The 13,451-nt window shown below is 34.8% G+C and overlaps 1 pseudogene; it reads left to right on the top strand.

The window, feature by feature from the left end:
* Positions 1–3,243, top strand: part of LOC132403379 (protein phosphatase Slingshot homolog 1-like) — a 40,688-nt pseudogene extending 37,445 nt beyond the window's left edge.
* The last annotated feature ends 10,208 nt before the right edge of the window (positions 3,244–13,451 follow it).

A 13,451-nucleotide genomic window follows, 5' to 3' on the forward strand; every position in this document is an offset into this window, starting at 1 on the left:
ATACATAGGGAGCTGTGAGGTTATTGACTTTGTGTGGGGAAAATAGTGAATACCAATAATGGGAGAAATTTGGATGTCCTTAGACATACATTTAGGATTTGGTGAGGCCACACCTAAAGTTGAATGCTCAGCTTTGTACTCCATATTTCAGAAGAAATAAGACCATAAGATATAGCAGCAGAACTAGGCCATTTGGCCCATCAAGTCTGCTCTGCCATTTCATCATGGCTGATCCTTTTTTCCTCTTAGTCCCAGTCTCATGCCTTCTCCCCTTTCCCTTCATGCCCTGACCAATCAAGAATCTATCAACTCCAACATCATCCTATAGTTTCCTTTATTCTCCCTCTCACCCTTCTTGAAGAACTGAGTGACATTTGCAATTTTCCAGTCTTCTGGAACCATTCCAAAATCTACTGATTCTTGAAAGATCATTAACAATGCCTCCACAATCTCTCCAGCCACCTCTTCCAGAACCCTGGGGTGTACATCACTGGGTCCATCTGGCCTACCTTCAGACCTTTCAGTTTCCCAGGAACCTTCTTGCTAGTTATGGTAACTTCACACACTTCATGACCCGTCACCTGGAACTTACACCATGCTACTAGTGAGGACTGATGCAAGATGCATATTAATTTCAACAGCTATTTTGTTGTCTCCCATTACTACCTCTCTGGCATTGTTTTCCAGATGTTGATGTGTTGGAAGCTGCTTAAAAGTTTATTGGACTAATACCTGGATAATTTGCCCTCAATGAGGAAAGAATTAACAGCATAGTGTTTGAAGACTAATACTTAGATCAGCCATGGTAATCTTAAACAGTGGAGAATGTTTAAAAAGTCACATTTCTCATTTCTGTCCCTATTTTGTATGTTCTTGCCTATTACTTAAGTACTTGATGTGACACTGTAATTGTTAAGTGTTAGTATAGTAGTGGTGGTAATGTCATCAGCCCCTTATTTGATAGTCAAGTTTCTTGCTGACAATGAGTCAAATTATGTGGGTTGGTGCCTGGAATTATTCAAATTATATGGGTTGACCCATCCTTGTATTTTTTTCCAGATGAGGTGGAGGCCCTGATATTTTGGAAGTTTATATTGGAAATCTGAAAAAATGCTGGAGAAAGAGCACATTTTGATATGGAATTCTGTGGAAAATGTTGGGTCATCCATTTAGTAGACAAAATAGAAAAGCATGATAGACCATAAAACATAAGAGCAGAATTAGTCCATTCAGCTCATCGAGTCCACTCCGCCATTTTATCATGACTGACCCCAGATCCCATTCAACCCCGTACACCTTTCCTATCACCATATCCCTTGATGCCCCAACTAATCAGGAACCTAACTACTTCTGCCTTAAGTATACCCAGATTGACCTCCACTGCAGTCTATGGCAGAGCATTCCACAGATTCATCTATCTTTGGCTTAAAGAAAAACATTCTTACTTGCTTTCTAAAATGTCGCTCCTCAATTTTGAGGCTGTGCCCTCTAGTTCTGGATACCCCACCAGAAGGAACATTCTCTCCTCATTCACCTTATCTAGTCCTTTCAACATTCAGTAGGTTTCACTGAGGTCCCCAAGCATTCTTCTAAATACCAGTGAGTACAGGGTTAAAGCTGCCAAACACACCTCATGTGTTAACCCCCCCCCCTTCATTTCCAGAGTCAGCCTCGTGACCACAGACTCAACCTGTGAATTAACTTTCTGAGAGTCTTGCACAAGGACTCCAAAGTCCCTTTGCACCTTTGTAGTATAGTTAATTCTTAAAATTTTAAGGGGTGCTCCTACTGAGGGATCTTCTTGTCCTGCACAAATCAGTGAAAGTTAGTTTGTATGCATAGAAGCAAGTAGGAAAACAAACATCATGTTGGTCCTCTTAGCAGAAATACCCATTTGAAGATTTTGTATATATAGAGCCCAAGTGAAGCCACATGTGACTATTGTGTATACCTCTGATATTCCTTTGCAAGAAGAGATATACTGCAAAATAGATCAGTGAAAATTTTTAAAAAGTTGATTCCTTAGATGGGTTGTAGAGTCTGTACAATGAGGAACAATTAGTCCTGTTCTCTCTTTAGAAGAATGAGAGCTTATCTCATGGAAATCAAAAAAATATATACTAAGGCTTGGAAGGACAGAAGCATGGATGTTATTTTACCTGGCTGAGTAGTCTGAAAGCAGGCATCAGTCTTAAAGCAAGGCATTGGCTCTTCAGGAGTTGTATGGGAAGGGTGGAGTGTACCTTCAGCATTTTCTTAAGAATGTGGATGTTTTGTCATTTATTCAAGCTGGATTCTTAGAATTTTGGATATTGAAGGAATCAAGGGATGTGAGGTTACTACATGAAAGTGGTATAGAGGTAAAATATCAGACATATTTGTCATGAATATGGAGCAGACTCAAGTGGCAAAAGTCTCCTCTAATGTCTCTCTTTCATCATTCTTTTTTCAAATCTTTTAAAATGCTGTTTAGGCCACACTGGAGTAGTTCCCCCAATTTTGATACCATATTTAGAAAAAGAAATGAAAGTCCTTTAGAAGTATGCATAAGAGTTACAAAATGAATGATGTTGAGAGATCTCAGTTACAAATTGCAGTGGAGAACACGAGTTTGCTTTCTTTAGAGGAAAGGTTGAGAGGATATTTGATACAAGATGCAGAGCTCACTTGGTATAAATGGAAACTATTTCATTAGTACAAGATTACAAGTGTTAGCAAAACATCCCTGGAGGATCATAAGATACAGGAGTAGAATTGGGCTATTCAGCCCATCATCTGTGCTATCATTCAACTGGGACTAATTTTTTTAAATCCATTCGCCCAGTTTTTTCCTCTAACCCTTAACCACTTTACCAATTAAGAACCAATCAATCTCTCCCTTAAATATACCCAATGAGTTGGCCTCCAAAACCCTCTGTGGCAATGAATTCCACAGACTCACTAAGCTCTGACTGAAGAAATTGTTTCCCATCTAGGTGAGAGATCAATTTATCTGAAAATTGGCTGTGGTGTTTACTATACAGGCTAATACATTATTAACTATAAAACATTTTGGATCAACTAAGGTAATTAAAATTGATAACTAGATGGATGTTTTTATTCATCTTTCCTCATGCCAAAACGCTTTATTTTATTTATATTGATCCCATGGCTAACACCTTCCTCGCACTTTTTTTAAACAGTAAACATCGACATAATAGATTATGGCAGCGTAATTCTGAAAGCAACTTGGAGGAAAGTTGAGAGATCCATTGTTCAAGAGCACCAGAATATCTACTCACTGTGATTTGAGCAGTGTTAATAAGGGAATTCGACACAGATATGGAAAGCAGGGAAAAAATGGCACAGAGCCACCTCAGAATTCAATAGAAGCAAACAAAATAAAAGTGAACTAAATAATTCAAATAGCTTCTTAAGATGTCATTTGAATCCCATTGTAGACAATGCCTATGTTAAACAGCAGAGGAAGCTGGATCAAATCCAAGTTGAGGTGGGAAGAGATGGAAATCGAATGAACATAGATTTCAGACACACAGATAGTTTCTGTGACACTGAGGAACTTCTGTCATCTGAGTTTCAGGACCCTTACAATTGTCAAAGTCAGTAAAGAGGTTCTTTCTTAACGTTTACAGCAGTAGAAGAGTTAGAAGAAGAAAATGAAAATGCCCTGGGCTTCAGTGTGTACACTGAAGGTGATCGTATAGCACTTAACGAACCTAATACAGAAAGTAATCTGGAGACTGATTCAAATTTAACAAACAGATAGGAGCCAGACATGACCATAACTGTTGAAAATCATCTTGATAAAGACAATGCTAACAATAACAGCAATACTGCAAAAATTTTTTTGGAAGGGGATGAAGTAAGTGTGCATAATAAAAAAATGATAGCCCTTTTAGTACTCTCCAACCTTCTTCACTCACTGCAGTACTGCTTGGCCATTATTGCACATACAAATTTTGAGTAATGGCCATAAAGAACTTGTAATAAAACAGGGTGATTCAGGTGTAACTTGATCAGGACTGTGGGTTGGGACCACTGAACTAGATGCACTACATTTTAATATCAGATTTATTTAATTATATGAAAAATAACCAACTGAAGAGTTAAATTGCAGTGGCAGAAATTAAATCTTTTGTTGAGCGTTTGAAACTTTTATTGTTTATTGGCCTGCAGATGAATAAGCAATGTGATGGTCATCCAGAAATAATATATATCAATCTTAATGCAAATTTTGATTGTTTGTGGGAGTATAAAAAATTCTGGCAACCTAATTATATTTGAAAAAAATTGATTAACTCCCACTGAAGAAGGCAGTGAGTCAAACTTGAAGAATTTTTTTAAACAGTAAAGGTTTTGGCTTGATACTCCAGCCTATATAACAAAATTTGCCACTTGGTTTTACGTGTGTGATCTTAGAACTCATAACTGTAAAATCTCATGACTAACAGGAATTTAACCCAGACCTTATTGAAATCTGGAATGATTTACTGTTCTGCATTTTCATCACTTAAGTTGCTGCATCAATTTCAATGTGATTTTTGACACTTGGCTATATCCTTAATCAATGAATTCTGTACTTATAGAAAGTTTCCTCAGTCTTAGTTTATAATCCCCAAAGATATTACAAGCACTATTGAGTTCTCTCTAATTCTCCATGTGGGAAAGTAAATTTGAAGGAGCATTGTTCGTTGTACCACTACCATTCATTCCAGAAACAGAACACAGTATTTACCACACTGATTGATCTGATAGGTCACATGACTCATTAGGCTACTGCATAGCAAACACAATTTTCCTCTGGAACCAGTACTTAATAGACTGGACGAAATGGAGACTTCAGCATCTCCCAATTATTTTCCCAAAAAAAAATGCAACATGTTGAGGATTGTTGGATGTGATTTCTGTTTAAAATTGTAGATACCTACATTCTTATAATAGAGGTGATATATTTGAGACACGATGACACCTAAACCAAACATTTTGAATTTACTGGCTGCTGCCTCAGTTTAAAATCAAACATAACTTCTAGATGAAGTGGGAGCCCTGATTTTATTTTTTATCCGAGACCAGGAAGATTTTCTTTACAGTTGTGAATCTCTGGATATATTAATTTTGCTGAGTTATTTTGCCTAGGACAAACATATTAATAGTACTTTAGATTAAAACACCTTAGTTTATTACCATTATTTTAAAATGTATTTATGAAATGTTGATTAATGAATCATCATTTTCACCTACTGTTTTCTCATTCATTCTAAATATTTTTAAACAATGCAATGTTTTAAACGTATTCCAGGCTATTACGACTAATGAAATGGCAAACTCTATGAAACCCCTTAATAAATTTACTTTGGATTGCTTAAACTCCATAAATAAACTTGCATGTGAGCAATTCAAAGACCATTTTACAAACTTTCATCCAGCCCAAAAACGTGGCACAAGCACTAAGGAGATGCAGCAAATTGAGTCTCATACTTCTGGATTTTTATGGAATTTCCAATGAAGCAAAACCATGTAATGTTATAGAATTGCTGGTTCTTAGTTCTAGTTCTGATGTCATTTTTGAAATAACGCAATTCCATGGAACTACAGTAGCAGATAAAGTTTTAAGAACAAAGAGAACAGCAAGAAAAAATATAGGCTTATCACAACTACAAAAAATTAACTAAGGACTTCCAAGCTGAATGTTTTGTTGATATGGCTTCACAATCTGGAATGCACCAGTTCTTTAAAACAGTTACCAGTAATAGATCCATGTAGGCATGACTATCAGAACCCTTTTTAATAGATTTGAAGGTTCCTTTGATTTATGCAGATTCTAAGGTTGAACCTCAGGTTCAAGCAAAATAATTAATAATAATTACATATGTGAAATAGTAATGATTTATCTCTAGGAAATGTACAGGATAACACTGCAGAGATTACGGAGAACTGCAAGTTTGTAGTTGGAGACAGACAATTAATAGAGGATAATCAAGAGAACTCATTCTTTCAGTAATGAGACTAAGAATACCAAGCCAATGGATGACTTTAAAAATCTGACATGTAACCAGAAGGAAACAACAAAAATCCAGAGGTACTTAATGCAGCAACAAGAATCTATCCTCCAACTTCAAAAGGCCAGCTTGGTGAGGAAACATACCAAAGAGTTGGAAAGATTAGTTTCTCTAAGGTCTCTAAACAAAACATATGCAGAGTCATAATCCTCAAAAAAGGAAAGCTGTATTTCCACAGAGTGATTCCCTGATTATGACTATGTATAAAGCAGTGGTAGATATAAAGGGTTGTGAGAACATAGAGAACAATATGTTGGCTGAAGCCACAGTGAAGGCTTTAATTTCATGGCTGACACATGAGAAAATGTCCACACCTTGCACAAGTAATAAAATTCTGGTTTCCTCATAAGGAACATTGGCAGCAAATCTATGCAACACTCTTATCACCCACTCATTCTTCAAGCTTGACTTGTAGCTCCAGCAGTGAAAGTCTTCACAATATTTGAGAACAACCTGGTCTGGTTGAATTGTGAATGCAGGAAATTGAAGCCAAGGGGTGTCAGACAGGACTGACTATTTGAACAGAGATGAAGCAATCTCATTCCCTTTCCAAACTTGAATGTCTGAACTTAGCTTATGAAGCTAGGGGGAAAGATGTTAAAACATTTATCAAGTTAGATCATGCCAGATGAACAGAGAATTGCTTGTTGAAAAGTGTTCCTGAGAAAATGAGGTGGAAAAGAAATCTCTGAGGGAACAGACATGTGAAGAGAACAGATTTTCTTCATACAGCTGCTAAATAAATCAATTAAAACCTGCAGCTCTGTCTTGGAGCAGAAAGCCCTCATGTTGGCTGACATTCAGTCTGAATATTGTTCAGTGGTTTCTCCTTCCAAATGTAGTGTTGCTGATCCAGAGATTACAGAGCAATGTATGGATTTTATCTGCACACCTTCATTTGAAATGGACCAATACTACATCCAGAGTGACAATGAATTCTATTCTTTGCCTTCTCATAAACAATCTGTGCGAGATATTCCATCAAGAAGCCAGAGAAAATAGAAGAAGCAATTCATTTTATAATATCATGTGATTTCTTGGCAAAGAAGTGCATTCCAATCTCTCTTTAATCATAGTTGAAGTCATGGCTAATGTTGTACAATCTTTTGAAACTGTTCAAAATTAGAAACAAACATTGCCAAATACACCATACTGCTGAATAATTAGCTACTTTTTTACTGACTCTAGAAAATGTGAATTTGCATTTTCCATTTGAAACAAAATGCCATGCTTTGTAACCTCAAATTATTTATAATCAAAAAAAAAATTCAAATTCAAATGGTCTAACAATTTATGAGTTTTGACATGTGCTTGGTTCCTTCGGCTTAATGCCTGGGAGATAAACGTTATTTGGAAAGTTCTAGAAACCTAACAGAACCAAATAGAAAGTCATGTAGATAAGGTAATAACTTCTTGATTGCAATTGCACAACTGTTCCCCAGACCCTGTAGAATATACCCATTTTTATTACCCTTTTTTTTGGTTGGCTGGGTAATAAATTATCTTTGTTGCTTTCTGCAAATTCTATTGATTTGGAGATCAAAATAGAGCCCATGCTATAAATGTAGCAGTCTGTCATTCTGTCCAAATAAAGACAGAAAGAGAGGCTTTTTTTTGGAACCAGCTCTAAATAATTTCTTTCCCAGACTTGCTTTAATCTGAAGTACTAAATGAAGTTCTGTGTGAACAGAAAAGCTTTTCCATGAGTACAGTTGAAAATACTTTTAGAAATTATCTTGGTTGGCAATACATGTACATCATACTTCATTTTTTATTTGATTCCCTGTTATTTCTCATTATGTGATTTGTGAACTCTTCATACTGTAGCTGATCTTAAAGGTAATTATAGTGTTATTTCATATTTAACATTTCCTTCTATATTTCTAAGCTTTTCTTTGTTGTTGTTTCATTTATTATAATATAAACTTTGACTGTTTCCCAATTGTTTGCTTTTTCTCTGGCCGGTTTCAACTGAATTGACCAACTTTTTTATTTCTATCTACAAATTACCATTTGTTGTGTATTTGAAAACTTGTTTCTGTGGATAAGCTCCTGCACTATATAATTGTTTGCAAAGTTTTCACACGGAAAATTAGGCCTCTTGGTCATCAAACAGCATGTAAGTTTATCCTGATTTATAGTGACTGATTTCAGTCTATTGTTGCTGTTATTACATGCAATCAAATGTAGGAATTCAGTTTTTACAGTTAATCCCAGTTTCTGTGAAACTAGAAAAGTAATAACCTTGCTATTAAGATAGTAATCAAGCCCCTTGAATTAATTGAAAAATAGATAATTTAACATACTCTATCGTTATGCATCTGGAGTTTGCAAATCCTTGAAGCGATACTGCCAATATCACAGACAGCAAATGATCCCAGATTTGAGTATTTGTTTCTCCAAAATTAGTTGACTATAGCAACAATATCTGAAAGAATGCTGCAATCCATGCTCTTTGACCAGAGGAAAGAACACTACCCAGGTTTCCTGCTGCTGATTGATAACCAGTAGCTGGTTTTAGACGACGACACAATCCAGCCTGGTTATGATCTCTTTAGGTTTATGAAATTAAATATCTGTGTTAAAAGATCGACTTTTAACTTTTAAGTGGTGATGTACATTAATGAAGTGTATTCAATAAACAACTTAATTTGAAATATAAAATGCTGGAAAAATTCAGTAGGTCAGGCAACATCTACAGAGGGAACAGTTAACATTTCAGATTAATGTAGATAGAAATAACTTTTTAAAATTGTATTATGTTGCATTACCACTAAAATACTTGTTTATTTTGTATTGTTTTCTCTTAAACATTGTTAAATAATAAATTGTGTCATATATTTAGTTGCTCATTTTAATCTTAACTTTGTTTTATGGTGGTATGGGTAAATTTTCATTCCATAAGCAGTATTTCCTCAATATTAAAGGGGTAGGCAAGATGTCATTCGCTACAAAAATCCAAAAAGAGATTGCATCAAATACTTCTACTTCAAAAAAAATCTTAACGTGCATTTTAGAAACCTGCATGGTTCAGTTCATTGTTTTCAATTCTTTTCCATACAGTTTGTTAATTGAGATTGTCCATGCCCACTTGATATGACCAAATTAATTTTCATTCAGTATTTAGTCATACTATTACTGTTTTGAATTTTTGTGAATGACAGTAGAGTCTATTAAATCTGTCCCGCATGTTGATGTTCAAGTACAGATGAGAGGCATGTTATTGGATCACCCATTGTGCTCCATTTTTAATCTGAAACAGAGGATATCAGTAATTGGGGAAAAATAGTTAATTGTTGTGATAAAAATTCCAAAATTTGAGTCAACATGATGGTTCATTGAGTAGAGTGTTTTGTATAACTCGTTAGCTTAGTCCACAGATGTTATTAAGTAGATAGATTTGTGCTCTGCAGGAAGTATATTCCAGGAAACAGGGCTCTCAGTTCTGCCTAATTTTCTTACTTTAAAGATTTTCGTAACTGATTAGAGCTAAATTCCTATAAAACTAATTATGAGAATAGAAACATTTATAGCTTAAGTGCAGAATACTTAGGCTTAAGAACCTGAAAATAATGATTATGAAAATGCCTGAAAGCAGCAGTTACCATTAAGAGCTAGGTTAACAAGTAGACTACTTGGTTTGATATAAAAATATCAGGTTTGATTCTCAGTACTTAATTACCATTCTTGTCAGCATTACTTTTAGCAATGCCACAGTGGATCCGTAGCCAAGGATGGCAGGAAAAAATCATTCTTTTTGGCAGCCATAAAAGTACCTATGCCAGCATGAAGCAAAGAGAATTTCCTGCTTCTTATGCAGGAAATAACATAAATGACTGTATTAAATGGCTAATTAATAATTTATAACTTATAAATGACTATTAAATGGCTATAAATATTTGGAAGGCAAAAGCTAAATAGTTTAGAATGCTCTTTTGTAATGTACAATCATTTTCACCTTCAGGAGGGTGGGGAGAGAGGAAGTAGGCAATGTATGAACAAGAGTTAAGTTGTTCATATCTTGATCTTAATTATTTTTCTAGATTTTTCTCCAAAGCCAAAAAAATCAATCGCTTTAAATGCTTACTATAAGAGTCAAGAGGGAAAATTACTGTATTTTCAGCTCAGTTTATACATTTTTTGAAGAACTGAAATGCAACAAGGTATCTCAAATCAATTTTCTATATATTAATTAATAAGCTTTCAAAAGTTTCTACTGTATAAAGTGCACTAAGATGTAGGTTTTCTTCCCATCTTGATTGGCAAGTTTTATTGAGAAGTGAAAGAAAGTTGGTTAAGTAAATCTCTTGATTCAAAGCCTGTGCTTTGAGGGAAGGTAAACCAGAGCTCAAAAGGTCTGCCATTTACATGTTACAATATAAAGTATGTTCTAGAAAAAATCCAGCTGTATAAAATTTTAGCTCTGCAGAATGAGATTTACCTTCTAATAAGCATTGGAAGAAGTTTCATCTTTTAATAGGTTAGTAAGTAGACTGTTAATGAAATAACTTTTGCTCTATACTGAGCTGCTATAAATCATTAAGTGAAATACAGAAGTATTTTTCTCCCAAAAAAATTCAAAGAAAAGAAAAATTGAACATAGCCTTAAAACAATTACCAGCAACATTTTGGATCCATCTGTCTCCATTTATGGAGCCGGAACCAACATATTTTAAAAAAGCATCGAGATAAGCTAAATAATCGCACCTTTGCATATGAGAAGAACCATAGTAGTATATGAACAGCAACATCGAAAACTGGTGGAAGTAATTTCACCCCTCATTATGCAAAGTCTGGAATATGATCGTTTCTAGATATAAACTACAAATGATTTCCTACTATTGTAGGAGTGGCTGTTAAAGATTATGGTAATAAATTAAAATGTGCTGCTTTCTTCTAGAGCATCCCATCATAAAGCTTGTGAACTTGTGTTTTAATTTCAAAATGATTTTTCAGTTTGTCATTGTAGATGTGATGCTGCCCCAAATCTAAGGAAAATAATGGTGTATCCACTTACTCCTGTTACACAACCCTCTAGTATGCATATTCTGTGTTATACTTGATGCTGTTTGTTTCTCTGCAATTTGAATTACTGATTTATTATTTATTTATTTCTGGAGCCTTTTTAGCAATGGATGACCTTCATTTGGTGATAGGGAGCTGAAAGTAGCCATTTCTGGCTAAACATAGGAATATTTGGATCTCTTAATGTAGTTCTGACTTCCATCTATTATTTTTACTGTCTTGTGACACTTAAATCTGGTGCCATATTCTATCCCACATTTTCTATCTTACACCTAAAAATCTTGCGGTGTTTCATAAAATCATTTGGAACAATATTAAATTTGCAGAGAGGCACACTCTAGAAGAAAAATTTTAAGATGGGACTATCTAGTGTGCTCTGGTTTGGTTTTACAGAGATGTTTAACTTGTACAATTGTACTTCAGTGTCTTTAATTTAGTGAATACTGTATATTTGAGTGAAAGCACATTTGCACAAATATACTGTCCAGATGAATGTTTAATGTTGAAAGTTCTATTCCAATTATTGTGTTCAAACTTGCTATATAGAGTATTTATTGCCATTTCTAACTTCATCTATGAAGATTTTACTTTTGTTATTTTAAAGTTTTATTGTATCCACATTGGCCCAAAATGTCAACAGTGCTTCTTCCTATAGATGCTGCCTAGCCTGCTGTGTTCCACCAGCATTTTGTGTGTGTTGTTACTGTAATTGTATCTAGTTTAGGATGAAGACACAAGAAAAACTCACTAATCATTGAAAATACTATAAAATTTATTCAATTCAATGATGTCTAGCTCCTCAGATTAAAATAATCATTAATGCAGCACTCACTTGGTCTCGTACAGATATGTTCTCCTTGTTCGCTAAAGGTTTAGGCAGGGCTTGATTTCATAGCTTTATTAACACCCAAGTAATTATCCTAATGATTGAGTCACAACTGTATTAATAATGAGCAGACTGAAAGGAGAATATGTGGACCAAAAGCTCCTTAAAGCCTCTTGTACCATTTAGGTAGATTTAGGCTGACAGATAGATTTAACTGCAGATCTTCCAGGAAATAAATTTCAACTATATAGGCTGTCAAGAAATATATTGCCCAAATACATTTTGAAATATTTGCTGTCTTTCTGGCTTCTGTATGAGTGCTTGACACTTACTGATCTTCATAATTTGTTCTGATCCAATCATCACCCTGAAAAAAATTCTATCATGAACTCTGACCTCTTTATACTGTGTGTTTGGGCTATTCTGTGCCACACTTTGAGCATCGTGAGCCCTATCAGAAAAAAATATACAATCGTTAAATTTTTAACCCTCCATGTCTGATATCCAACATCAACTCATACTGTTACAAAATTATAAAAGGTTCAAAGAGGCCAGGCTATAAAATTCAAAGTACATTTATTATCAAAGTAGATATACTTCATAAACCTTGAGATTCATCTCTTTACAGGTAGCCATGAATCAAGGAAACACAATAGAACCCACTAAAACAAAAGACTGGCATGGTTAGGTCCAGGAGAGTTAAAATGGAAAATATTTCCATATACATGTTCACTTAGCAGTTCATTGAACAAAGAATTACCTGCCAGATATGAGATTTTGAACTTGGGAAAATGTAGTAGTAATTTTGGCAAAACTACATGCATTCACCATCAATATGGTGAACTTGTCATAAACTTTTTAATTAAACACATACTATTAAAAGTAGAAATTTAGCAGTTGCTGTCGGTTACTCTGTTCCACAGAGCATGTTGTTTTGTAGTTTTCAGTGATTTGTTGCAAAAGCAATGATCTGATAAAATTGTACAGCAAACAGTTCTTTTAACTACCATGTCCATGCTGAACCACTTAATTCACTGTAGACTGTGGGCATTGTTGGCAAGGCAGCACTTATTAAGACAGTTGCTAATTGCACCTGAGAAGATGTGTTGCTCCCTTGTCTGTTGCAACTATATAGATGGACTTCCACAAACTATCTTCACTAAGACGTTCCAATAATTTTGCTTTTTGTTGCATTGGTTGTAAATTCATTTTAAGACGATTGCTTCTTTAGCTTTAAAAGAATTTTATGAGAACAATAATTATCACAATAATTGCAATGTAATGTTACTAATTTTCAGTGCTATTTACAAACAATATTCAGTAGCTTTTTTAAATCAAAACAAGGATATACAAATGTTTCATAACTAAACTTGGCCAGGGATTCATCTCTCTGTAAAATAATCATTCCTTTAAGTCAAGAAGGCATCAGTAATGTATCATTCCCTCAGGAAGACCATTAATTTCGGTTTGCTTCAGCAAAATTCTGTATTTCTACCAAGCATTTGTATTGAAATTTTCACCCTAAACACTTCAAGATTGGG

Source organism: Hypanus sabinus, chromosome 13 (assembly GCF_030144855.1).
Source record: "Hypanus sabinus isolate sHypSab1 chromosome 13, sHypSab1.hap1, whole genome shotgun sequence".
In the NCBI taxonomy this organism is placed as follows: Eukaryota; Metazoa; Chordata; class Chondrichthyes; order Myliobatiformes; family Dasyatidae; genus Hypanus; species Hypanus sabinus.